The 12,305-nt window shown below is 35.6% G+C and overlaps 1 long non-coding RNA gene across 1 annotated transcript in view; it reads left to right on the top strand.

Annotated features, from left to right (window-relative positions):
* The window catches only part of LOC139364099 (uncharacterized), a 29,109-nt gene extending 20,319 nt beyond the window's left edge, over positions 1-8,790 (top strand). Inside the window, exon 3 of the long non-coding RNA XR_011625369.1 lies at positions 8,218-8,790. This is a non-coding gene — a long non-coding RNA (uncharacterized lncRNA). The remainder of the gene's footprint in view (positions 1-8,217) is intronic.
* Positions 8,791-12,305: the final 3,515 nt, after the last annotated feature.

Here is a 12,305-nt window from a genome sequence, read left to right as displayed (position 1 = left end):
ATTTACAAGAATTTCTAGAAAATGCAATCTAACCTGTGTAGATCGGTAATTGGCTGGGGATGGGAGCGATGGGAAGATCAGTTTGATTGCAAAGAAAAACGTGGAAAATTTGGGGGAATGAAAGAAGTGTACACTGTCTTGATTGCAGTTATTTCACAAGTGTATCACATATTCCAAAACTTACCCAATTATGTGCTTGACATATATAGTTTATTGTACATAAAATATAGTTCAATTGAATAATATAAAAATATAGATTTGAGATAAAATTTAAACTGTAACTGGAAAGTTCTGGACATGTCCTGGTTGTAATGAAAGGGACTGCTACTCAGCTGGCAAAAGAAATTCAGTGCAGTGTGATTAGAAGTAGTAAAGAAAAATAATACTGTTTGATGATAGTAGCCCACAAATTTCAAACTGCTACATGCCCTAGATATCCAAATAATTCATTCATGACCTTTATTCATTTTGTATCTTGATAAATACTGCCAAATAGCCCTTCCAAACAGTTAAACTAATTTTAAAGTCTGACAAGAAATGCTTGTGACTGCTCATTTCCCCCTCTGCATCATCATTAATACTAAATAGCTACAATCTCTTTATGGAGTGAGATGATCAATGAAAACCTTAAAATAAAATGCAATGCAGGAGCCAAAAGGACTAGAGAAATCCAAAACTTGAAAGGTCCTAAGAGAGGGAGGAAAAGTGGGGGAGAGACGCTTTCCAAAGGATCAGTGTGAATAATGTCAAATGCTGTAGAGAAGTCAAAGTTTCTATTTTATTTAAGAACACGTAAGCTGTCAATGGTTTAGTTGAAAGCAATTTCAGGTTATCATGGTGAGAACAGAAAGTGATTATCATTGTTGAGGGGTAAATGAGGTGAATGAGAGAAAACATAATCAGTTTTACTGTTTTTTTGTTTCTGGAGGATTTTTTTAAAAAGAATTTTACTGTGAAGGGAGAAGATAGTCACTATAGCATAAATGTTATTTTTTTTGTTTATTTAAATTTTTGGAAGTGGTTTTACTTTGCATATGACAGATACTTGAATATGTTACAACATTCACTAGAAACTTAATGGCAAGGTCATTTTCGTAAGAGGCAATAAGAGAAATTTGATATAATGAGATTCCAAGTGAATGAGATTCAATATGATTATATGTATAATGTTAGGATAAATGCTGTGGCTATTTTAGTATTTGAGAGGAAGGCAAGCATTTATGTAAATGCAATAAATTCTGTAAATCTGGAATTCTGATGCTCCTTATGAATGGATCTTTTCTCCGAGAATTATCAGGCTATTGTAGGTGCTCGATATTGTGAGGTTGAAAAAAATGATTCTTGAGAATGGGAGAAAGAAACAATTTGGCTTGGCAAGTATGAAAATTCAGCTCAGCACTGCTAGGGGTTTCAATAATCAGATAGAATATCCCCAGTCCAGGTATCTGGAAATAACCACAGGGTTTATCTAATTCCTTCTAAAGATACAGTAGGATTTATTTTCTTTTAATCTGCACTAAGGAATACAAAACATTTAAATGTAATGACATGGCAAATGTATGCCATCTATACTCATAAGTACAAACAAAATATACTTTATTTTATTTCCTATGATGGAGCTAAACTTTTCCTTCACATATTCCATTTTATCTACTAGGACAAATAAGAGAAAAATATTTTAAATTTGCCAATTACTGGTATCAGAGTCTTGAGTGTAAATAATCTAATTTAAATGGCTCTTTTAGATAATTGTTAGTCATGTTCTTTTTTACATCCTTGCCCTTCAGCTTTCCTTCACTTCTTCACTCCTTTCCAAAAATTTGTGAGTATATAGGTGATTTTTATGGCAGTCACAGATGTTGTTCAATCATCAAATTGATAATACCCGGGGTGTGAACAGACTCAGTTGCCCTTTTGAATCACTGTACTGGCACACAACTATGCAGTCTTGGTCCTTTTGGTCCTTTTCTTCAGTTAAAAAGTATCTACATATCACTGAAACCCAGTTGCTATCATTTCATCTTCTTTGCAGCACTGACAAGGCACACGTGAATTTTTGGACACAATCTAGATAACTCACTACTCATGGGAGTCTCTCTTGGGTTAATCTAACTGGGACCTTCCTTCTGCTAAAGTAGTGCTATCCTCCTCCCTCAGTAATGAGTAGGACACCCATGTGGATGCAACCTCCTCTTAGCATCCTACAGTCTCCCTCAGGCAAGGCCAGAGGAAGCAAGCTACTAGCCCACTGTTCTTGGAATCCTCCATGCACATTTTGATATTTTCTAGTTGTGATTGGCACCAGGGCAAGACAATAGGTAGAGGTAGATGAGGATGTCTACAACAGGTAAAGATAGATGAGGATGTCAAATAAATAAATTAATTTAAGATCCAAAATACTGCTCCCCTTATTTTTATTTTCTATAAATTTAATTTAATCCTAAATTTTACATAATAAAACATAAAGACTACATGAGGTATTAGAAAAATGAATTTTCAATTCTTTCTCAGTCAGTAGCAGGTAACAGTATTTAGTCCAGTAGAGATATTTAGAAACTAGTGTCTTTCGCGGTTCACTCTAGATTCCTCTTCTTCCACTTTTGTTATTCCTATCCTTTGTCTCACAGGTTTTGGCCCAGTACTCACATTTGTCAACATAATTTTATTCCCAGCCTGTACTTTTAATCAGAACCTTAGTACTGTTTTGTTAAGTAGACTGTCCCATCCAGCATAATATTCAAAATACTATCTGCTTTCACTGATAGTGCAAGAACAGCTGTAAAACCTTTCAGCTCTCCTCTCTTGGTCTTTCTCTCTAATTTGTGAACTTCACTTTCATAATCAAATGCATCTTCTTCAAATACAAATATTCTGTATTTTTTTTAATGGTAACTTTAATTGATCCTAGGCTGGAGATAGTTTTTGTTTGGATTCAGACTCACAGTAAATTCTCCTATTAGTTAAATATTGAAGGAATTGATGCTGCTGTACATTATCTCTCAATCATGATTTCAGCCAGGTAAGGCATGTTACCATCTAACCATTTCACTCTGCCATGGATGTTTGTCCCATATTTGCCTAATCAGCATCCACCCCTGCTTTCTATATCTGTCAGTCATAGTTTAGGACATGACTCCAAGTACAGCCACTGAGAGAAGCCCTGTTCCCACCACATGACACCTAGAGCATAAGCATGGGAGCTGGGATGCTGAATCTGGCCTGAGTGGAGGCAAGAATAATGGAGCAAAAATGCACTCATAGTGGCTGGCCTAAGCAATGTGGTATCCACCAATCGCGCTCAATGCTAGCAGCTATGGATTACTGCCAAATCATGGATTTTAGTTTTCAATTTTCTGTATTTAAATCTTACTCTAAAAAATAACATTGTTCTCTTACACAAAATTCTTTCCATATATTCATATTTGCTCCTCATTCTTTTTAATTTTTTTAGATATTTAGGTTGTTTTTATTGCTTCTTTTTTTTTTTTTTAATTATACTTTAAGTTCTGGGGTACATGTGCAGAACGTGGAGTTTTGTTACATAGGTGTATACGTGCTAAGGTGGTTTGCTGTACCCATCAACCCATAACCTACATTAGGTATTTCTCCTAATGTTATCCCTCCCCAGCCCCCCACCCCCCAACAGGCCCCGGTATGTGATGTTTACCTCCCAGTGACCATGTGTTCTCACTGATCAACTCCTACTTATGAGTGAGAAACATGCAGGGTTTGGTTTTCTGTTCTTGTGATAACTTGTGAGAAATATGGAATATGGTTTATAGCTTCATCCATATCCCTGCAAAGGTCATGAACTCATTATTTTTTATGGCTACATAGTATTCTATGATGTATATGTGCCACATTTTCTTTATCCAGTCTATTATTGATGGACATTTGGGTTGGTTCCAAGTCTTTGCTATTGTGAATAGTGCCGCAATACACATACGTGTGCATGTGTCTTATAGTAGAATGATTTATAATCCTTTGGGTATATACCCAGTAATGGGATTGCTGGATCAAATGGTATTTCTAGTTCTAGATCCTTCATGAATCGCCACACTATCTTCCACAATGGTTGAACTGATTTACATTCCCACCAACAGTGTAAAAGCATTCCTATTTCTCCACATCATTTCCAGTATCTATAGTTTCCTGACTTTTGAATGATGGCCATTCTAACTGGCATGAGATTGTATCTCATTGTGGTTTTGATTTGCATTTCTCTAATGACCAGTGACCATAAGCATTTTTTCATATGTCTATTGACTGCATAAATGTCTACTTTTGAGAAGTGTCTGTTCATATCCTTTGCCCATTTTTTTATTATACTTTAAGTTCTAGGGTACATGTGCAGAATGTGCAGGTTTGTTACATATATATACATGTGCCATGTTGGTGTGCTGCACCCATTAACTCGTCATTTACATTAGGTATATCTCCTAATGCTATCCCTCCTCCCCCCACCCCATGACAGGCCCTGGTGTGTGATGTTCCCCTTCCTGTACATTTATTGCTGCACTATTCACAATAGCAAAGACTTGGAACCAACCCAAATGGCCATCAACGACAGACTGGATTAAGAAAATGTGGCACATATACACCATGGAATACTGTGCAGCCATAAAAAGGGGTGAGCTCCTGTCCTTTGTAGAGACATGGATGCAGCTGGAAACCATCATTCTCAGCCAACTATCACAAGAACAGAAAACCTTTGCCGAATTTTTGATGTTTTTTTTTCTTGTAAATTTGTTTAAGTTCTTTGTAGATTCTGGATATTAGCCCTTTGTCAGGTGATAGATTGCAAACATTTTCTCCCATTCTGTGGGTTGCCTATTCACTCTGATGATAGTTTCTTTTGCTATGCAGAAGTTCTTTAGCTTAATTAGAGCCCATTTGTCAACTTTGGCTTTTGTTGCCATGCTTTTGGTGCTTTAGAAATGAAGTCTTTGCCCATGCCTATGAACTGAATGGTATTGCCCAGGTTTTCTTCCAGAATTTTTATGGTCCTAGGTCTTACATTTAAGTCTTTGATCGATTTTGAGTTGATTTTTGTATAAGGTGTAAGGAAGGTGTCCAGTTTCAGTTTTCTGCATACGGCTAGCCAGTTTTCCCAACAACATTTATTAAATAGGGAATCTTTTCCCCATTGCTTTTTTGTGTCAGGTTAGTCAAAGATCAGATGGTTGTAGATGTGTGGTGCTATTTCTGAGGCCTCTGCTCTGTTTCATTGGTCTATATATCTGTTTTGGTACTAGTACCATGCTGTTTTGTTTCTGTAGCCTTGTAGTATAGTTTGAAGTCAGGTAGCATGATGCCTCTGGCTTTGTTCTTCTTGCCCAGGATTGTCTTGGCTATGTGGGCTCTTTTTTGGTTCCATATGAAGTTTAAAGTAGTTTTTTCCAATTCTGTGAAGGAAATCATTGGTAGCTTGATGGGGATCGTACTGAATCTACAAATTACTTTGAGCAGTATGGCCATTGTCAAGATATCGATTCTTCCTATCCATGAGCATGGAATATTTTTCCGTTTGTTTGTTTCCTCTCTTATTTTGTTGAGCAGTGGTTTGTAGTTCTCCTTGTAGAGGTCCTTCACATCCCTCGTAAGTTGTATTCCTAGGTGTTTTATTCTCTTAGTAGCCATTTTGAATGGGAGTTCACTCATGATTTGGCTCTCTGTTTGTCTGTTATTGGTGTATAGGAATGCTTGTAATTTTTGTACATTGATTTTGTATCCTGAGGCTTTGCTGAAGTTGCTTATCAGCTTAAGGAGATTTTGGGCTGAAACAATGCTGTTTTCTAAATACACAATCATGTCATCAGCAAAGAGAGACAATTTGACTTACTCTCTTCCTATTTGAATATCTTTTATTTATTTCTCTTGCCTGATTGCCCTGGCCAGAACTTCCAATACTATGTTGAATAGGAGTGCTGAGACAGGGCACTCTTGTCTTGTGCTGGTTTTCCAAGGGAATGCTTCCAGCTTTTGCCCATTCTGTATGATATTGGCTGTGGGTTTGTCATAAATAGCTCTTATTATTTTAAGATACATTCTGTCGATACCTAGTTTATTGAGAGTTGTTAGCATGAAGGGGGTGTTGAATTTTGTCAAAGGCCTTTTCTGCATCTATTGAGATAATCATGTGGTTTTTGTGATTGGTTCTGTTTATGTGATGGATTACGTTTATTGATTGCATATGTTGAACCAGCCTTGCGTCCCATTTTGTTGGAGCGTAAACTTAGGGATGAACTTCCTCATTCTCTTTCTTAAATAAAGTCAGTTCCTTGGGGTGAGCTGCAGTGCATTCTGTTCCTGTATTCTTTCCCTGAGGAAAAATTCTGATTTATTGCTTCAGAGTTAAGATCAAGACAACAAAGTTATGATCCAGATCCTCTTGGAGTTACATACCTGTTTTATGAGCAGAGTTTTGAGCATAAGTGGTATCCTCTTGTCTTCCCAGCTTGCCTCTCCTCTGTGGAATTTCCATATTATGAGAGAGTTGGGTCAATGGCTATTGCCGTATTAGTGTTCTTGGTCTGTGGTGCCTGAGTTAGAGCCTCTGCTTTAAGGATGGGTGCCAGGTCAAAGACTGTAGTCTGAGATATCTTGGCTAAACTAATCTGGAATTTAGCCTCTGCAAAACAGAGCTCAAAGAGATGAAAAATGATGGCAATCTACTTTTTCTGGTGAGATATAGTAGCCTTTGATGGGGAGCTGGGACAAAAAGAATTCTTGTCTTCTTGTCCACACCTGCCTGGTGGAAAGTCTGTCATGCTGAGGTGGAGGGGTCGGGGCAGAAGGATGAGGCTGTAACTCAAGTCTGACAGACTAGCTTTTCTTACAGAGATTTACTAAATTTCCATGACTAAATGTTTCTTGGTTTGCTCTATTCCCTTGTGGCAATTTTTAGAGACTTTGAAGGTTTCTTTGTGTTTTTTAAGTAATTTTCACCACTTAATGGTTTTGCACTGGGAATAGGTTAAATTATTATTTATGATGTATATTAAATTTCTATTTCTAGTCTAACAGTGTCATTGAAAGCCTGTTTTATTTTTTCATGCACATAACAAATCTATTTATCTGTGGAAGGCTAGATTATATGAAGAAAATAGTTTCTGGTATTATTTCCAAGACATATATACTTCTTTTTATGATTTAGTTTTTTTTTTTTATTTTTTAATGTAACAGTCCTATTGTGTGAAAGGCTTTTAGAGGCGTATTAAATTATGTGTTATATATCATAACATGCTAATTCTGAAGAACAGAATTTTTGGCAGTAAATTACCAAAAGAATATAGCTCAGAAATTTCTAGGATAAATGTCCATTGCTCTGTCTCTTTTTGGGTAAAATGGATATAATTGTTCAGTGTTGTTTTGAGGATTAAATTAATACATGCAAAATAGTTAAAAAGAGTACCTGGCACATGGTATGCACCCAGTAAATGTTGACAATTGTTGCTGTAATTGTTGTAGTTGTTATTCTCGTGAATGAAGATGGCTTGGTGGTGAAACATAGGTTTAACAATAAAACATTTTTGTCAGAATAGATTTTGATTTAAAAATATAAAGAAAGTTTCATTTTCTTTTTACTCTAAACATTAGTAAGTTTTCTGAGAGGATAGAGATATAAAATTAGCATTGGCTCATATTCAATCTTTCACAAAGAACAGTTTTTGATACACTCACCCTCTGATTTAAAAGCTCACTTAAATTCAAAGGAATGTAGTAATTTCTTTGATTCCAGTTCACATCATGAAGCCATCTTTTGAGAAATGCTATTGCTTAGCTTTGGAGCTGAATAGAGATTCTTTTTGAATTCCACTTCATCCATGTTTCTAATCTGTTTTCTATACTGATCTCTTTGAGATTAAACAATCTTAAATCAAAGCTTTATTTGTTTGAGCTATAGAATGTGCTGCAATTATTTAAAAATCACAGGCTTCTTCTGTACTCAGCAGCTGGTACAGATTTTCAGAAAAAGAACTCGTGAGTACAAAGGGACAACACAAACATCAAATATGATAATAAATTTGACTTATTCACTACCCTGAGATTAAATTTCTAACAACTTAACTTATATCAAGTATAATATTTGTATTTTTTCCAAAAAATTATTTCAATACAAGCTCAAGAATACTGGTTGAAATTATGAGTACTGTAATATTGGAATTATTATTTGCATATGTGAAACTAACATAAACCTTTGTCATTTTTCATCAGGTAGTTCAATAGGATGTTGGAAAAGAAGACTTCCACTCTAATAGGAGGTAAAAATGATCATCTATTTACCTCATTCTGATTTCTTTTAATTGCTTCACAATCCACTATAAAGATTTGCTCTGACCCTAATATTTTAAATTTTCTACCTTTTTTCTACTTTTCTCTCACATAAATTAGATGTTTCATTCTTTTTCCTACTTATTATTTCATTCACACAATTCTGTGTTGAGCACATAAAGGTGGAAGTATACAGCCTTGTTCTCTGTTTTTAACGCTCTGTATCTTTTTGTTTCCTTTTCTGTGGAATCAGTTTTTCATTATCCTTATAAGGAGATGCCATTTTTTTCCAATTCTTCCTTAAAAATATAACTTCTTTAGCAAGTCATTTCTGTTCCTTATAGAATAGTGAATGGGACTGTTCTTAGTGTATTGACTGGTCCCTTTACATCAACATTATAACTTTTAGGTATTAGTTTACTTTCATGTGATTGTTATTTCATATATCATTGTGAACATATTTTTTCGAAAAGTAAAATACATATTGACCTAAAAGAAATTTCATCTAAAAGAAAACCTGCCTAATGTGCTACATTTTGATATTTCAGAGGAATTACTTTTAGTCTAATTATTATAATTTATTATAATCTCATAATCTTTTTATATGGTGGCCTATGCACTAGTTTGTGAACTGATTGCAACTGGTGTGGGAGGTAAGGCACTCACAAAAATATGTAAAATATGTGGGTTTTTTTTTTTTTTTTGTAGAAAGGCATTTTCTATGAAGGATAGAGTGTGTTTATTTCCATTCTAGACTAAGCTCTCTATCGCCTAAAAGACTGGTAACAGTCTGTAGACTGGCACTGGTTCACAGACCTCATTTTGAGGTCTATAGCATTGCTATAGAGAATTTTAATCCTCCCTTTAAACCCATGTACCTGAGAAAAGTCTTTATGTTGCCTATTCCTGTAGAAAAAAATTATAAATTTACTTTCTGTGGGTATTTTTTGGCATTCTTAAAATTATAAAATACGTTGATTTTGTCAACTACAAATGTACTGATTATAAAATTGTTCTTTTCCTTCATAGAAATAAACATGGCTTTATGGTTGAGAAATTTTATCTTCAGGGTACAGCATGGAAAACAGAAATATGCTAACTTTTCTAAGGGGATATCAAACAGATAATTGATTAAAAAGTGTTAGAAGGCCTGGTGTAGCAAAAGGGAGAGTTGTTGGCAGAATAGAGAGAATAAGTGTGTTTTCCAGAAAACTACAAATGCCACTGGACTAGAATCCAGGAACCAGTGCCTACTGCTGGTCTGCAGTAGGGCAGCTGCTCAGGGACTGAAACTGCTAAAAATGGATACCAGAGCTATGTTGGTGCTTGCTTACCAAGCAAACCCTAAGGAAGTTTAGCCCCTGATGGGGCTGCTGGAATTCTCAGTCACCTAATCTCATCTGAGCTATAGCAACATCAGCAATTTCCAGCACCTACCAGCAATTGCCACTGCTGTCTATACTAAAAGCTTCTCAGTTCTAACAGCCTTCAAATTACCTTCCAGAGGCAAAGAGGGAGCATGGTGAAAGCAACAGCAAGAGAGAGGAGAGAGGAGCCACATACTTTTAAACAAGCAGATCTCACTATCACAAGGACACTATCTTACCAACAGGACGATACTAAACCATTCATGAGAAACCACGCCCCATAATCCAATCACCTCCCGCTAGGTCCCACCTCCAACACTGGGGATTAGAGTTCAACATGAGATTTGGGTGGGGACACAGACCCTTATCACAGGCCAAGGTCAAGGCTTGGTTTAGAAGAAGGCTCACCGCAACCTCCGCCTCCCAGGCTCAAGCACCTCTCCTGCCTCAGTCTTCTGAGTAGCTTGGATTGCAGGCTCACCCCCACTACCACTAGGCAAATTTTTGTATTTTTAGTAGAGCCTGGGTTTCGCCTTGTTGGCCAAACTAGTCTCAAACTCCTGACCTCAAATGATCCACCCACCTCGGCCTCCCAAAATGCTGGAATTACAGGGGTGAGCCACCATGCCTGGCTCGAGTTTTTTAATATATTAAAATATAGACTAGAAACCAAAGTTTTCTCAAATAAAATTAAGAAAGATGTATAGCAAGAAGAGCAAAAGGAAGTACAAACTTTGAAATCATAGTTTTGAATCTTTATTTCAACATTTGTTCTGTTAACTTTGAAAAGCTGTTTTCTTCCCTAAGGTTCCTCACCTATGGAAATGAAAGTGCCATTTTATCAGGATTATGATGAGAATTGTCTGAGATACTGAACACAAATCATGAAATTATCTTTGACAGGAGTTTGTAATATAAATTTTTTGAAAGTGCTGAATTTCAAATTAATAATAAATAGCAATATATACAGTAAAAGGGTAAAAACTCATTTTGACATACTTAGTAAGAATAGATTAGATAAAATAGTATGATATATAGCTAAATATATGGCCTAATATAAAAAAATATTATTGCCATAAGCCATTATATTTATATGTGTGTATAAGTGGCTGCTAATGACAAAATTTATACACACACACACACACACATATCCTCAATAGCCACGTGTGTTAAGTGACTACTGTTTTGGACAGTGCAAGTATAGATTCCAAGTTTCACGTGGAATCCTAATTTTGTTCACTTTTCTTGTTCTGTGTTCTTGGACAGTTATTTAGCACATGTGCTTTAGTTTGCTCACTGGGAAGAAGAAGACGAGGAAGAAGGGGAGGAAACTGTTTCATAATTTATCATGAGAGCTAAATGAATTATGACATTTAAGGAACTTAGAACAGCACCTAGCATATGTTAAGCACTATGTAAGATTTTTCCATTAATTGCAACGTAGTTTTCTGTAAGGAGGTGATACATACCTGTGTTTAAGAGGATCAGTTTAATTCCTGTGGGGAAAATTTGGGAGCATGTTACAATATTTGGGTTGACGCATGATGGCATGAAATATAATAAAAGCCACAGGGATGAAGATAAATGGGACATATTTGAGAACTATTTATGACATGCAGTTACAAAACTTGTTGATTGATTATACATAGCTGACAAGGGAGAGATGAGACAAGGTTGAAACCCAGGTTTTTGACTTGAGCAAAATGTAGGAAGATAAAGGACAGAAAGGGCAGGATAAACAAAAATATACCTAATTTAGCTTTGATAAACTCTTTGAGATTTCTGTGGGTTGTTAAGTGGAGATGTCTTAGAGATATGTTTGGAAATCTCTAGCATACGATAGGTAATTGAAGCCTTGAGAGTAAATGAGATGACACTGGAATGGTAAAATAAAAAACTTAGAGGAACCAAGAACCTTATAAAATAATAGTATAAACATCTCTATGCTGTACAGGCTACAAACCATCTTTATCTCTAACTCTTATAGCCACCATGTAAATAAAATACACTTCTAATTGTTCAAATTAGATAAATGGGATTTGGAGATTAAGCTTTTTGCTAGTGGCTGCTCAAGAATTTCTGCAGGGAAGTGAACTACAAGTACTCTGGTTAGAAGGTAAACACTGAAGCTGGAGTAAAAGGGTATTTTACATAATGTGAAAAGTATCAAACAAATGGAAGGTGTTAGAGATTGTACAAGATATAATAAGATAACCCCACTCCCACCTCCCTTAGCATCGCTATCAGCTGTTTTGCAAGATCCTCATATGAATAAGTTATGAACTGAGGGGTTATGTGTTGAAAACAAAAACAGTATGATTCACAAGAGATAACTTATTTCAATAGGCCTTGTCATTCATGCTTCAAGCAACGTTTTAAAATTTTCAAGAGGATTAAAATAGTGATGCCATGAATTACTCATTTTAATTATCTAGAGGCATCTGAGATAAACTTCATAATTCAATTATGAATTATAAAAAATGCTTACCTATTTATACTCAGTTAAATAAAAAGAAACTGAGGCCCAAATGGAACACATAAAACAGTTGTTAAGAATATGTTTACCTTTATTTTAAGCAAGCTTCAAATGTAAAATTCACTTTATATCTTATAAGGATTATAGGGAAACACAAAAGGGTCTCTGAATTATGACTGGTCACTAAC

The sequence above is a fragment of the Macaca nemestrina genome, chromosome 7 (genome assembly GCF_043159975.1).
Source record: "Macaca nemestrina isolate mMacNem1 chromosome 7, mMacNem.hap1, whole genome shotgun sequence".
Taxonomy (NCBI): domain Eukaryota; kingdom Metazoa; phylum Chordata; class Mammalia; order Primates; family Cercopithecidae; genus Macaca; species Macaca nemestrina.
The sequence above is the reverse complement of the archived record's forward strand: the minus strand, read 5'-3'. Positions and strand labels throughout refer to the sequence as shown.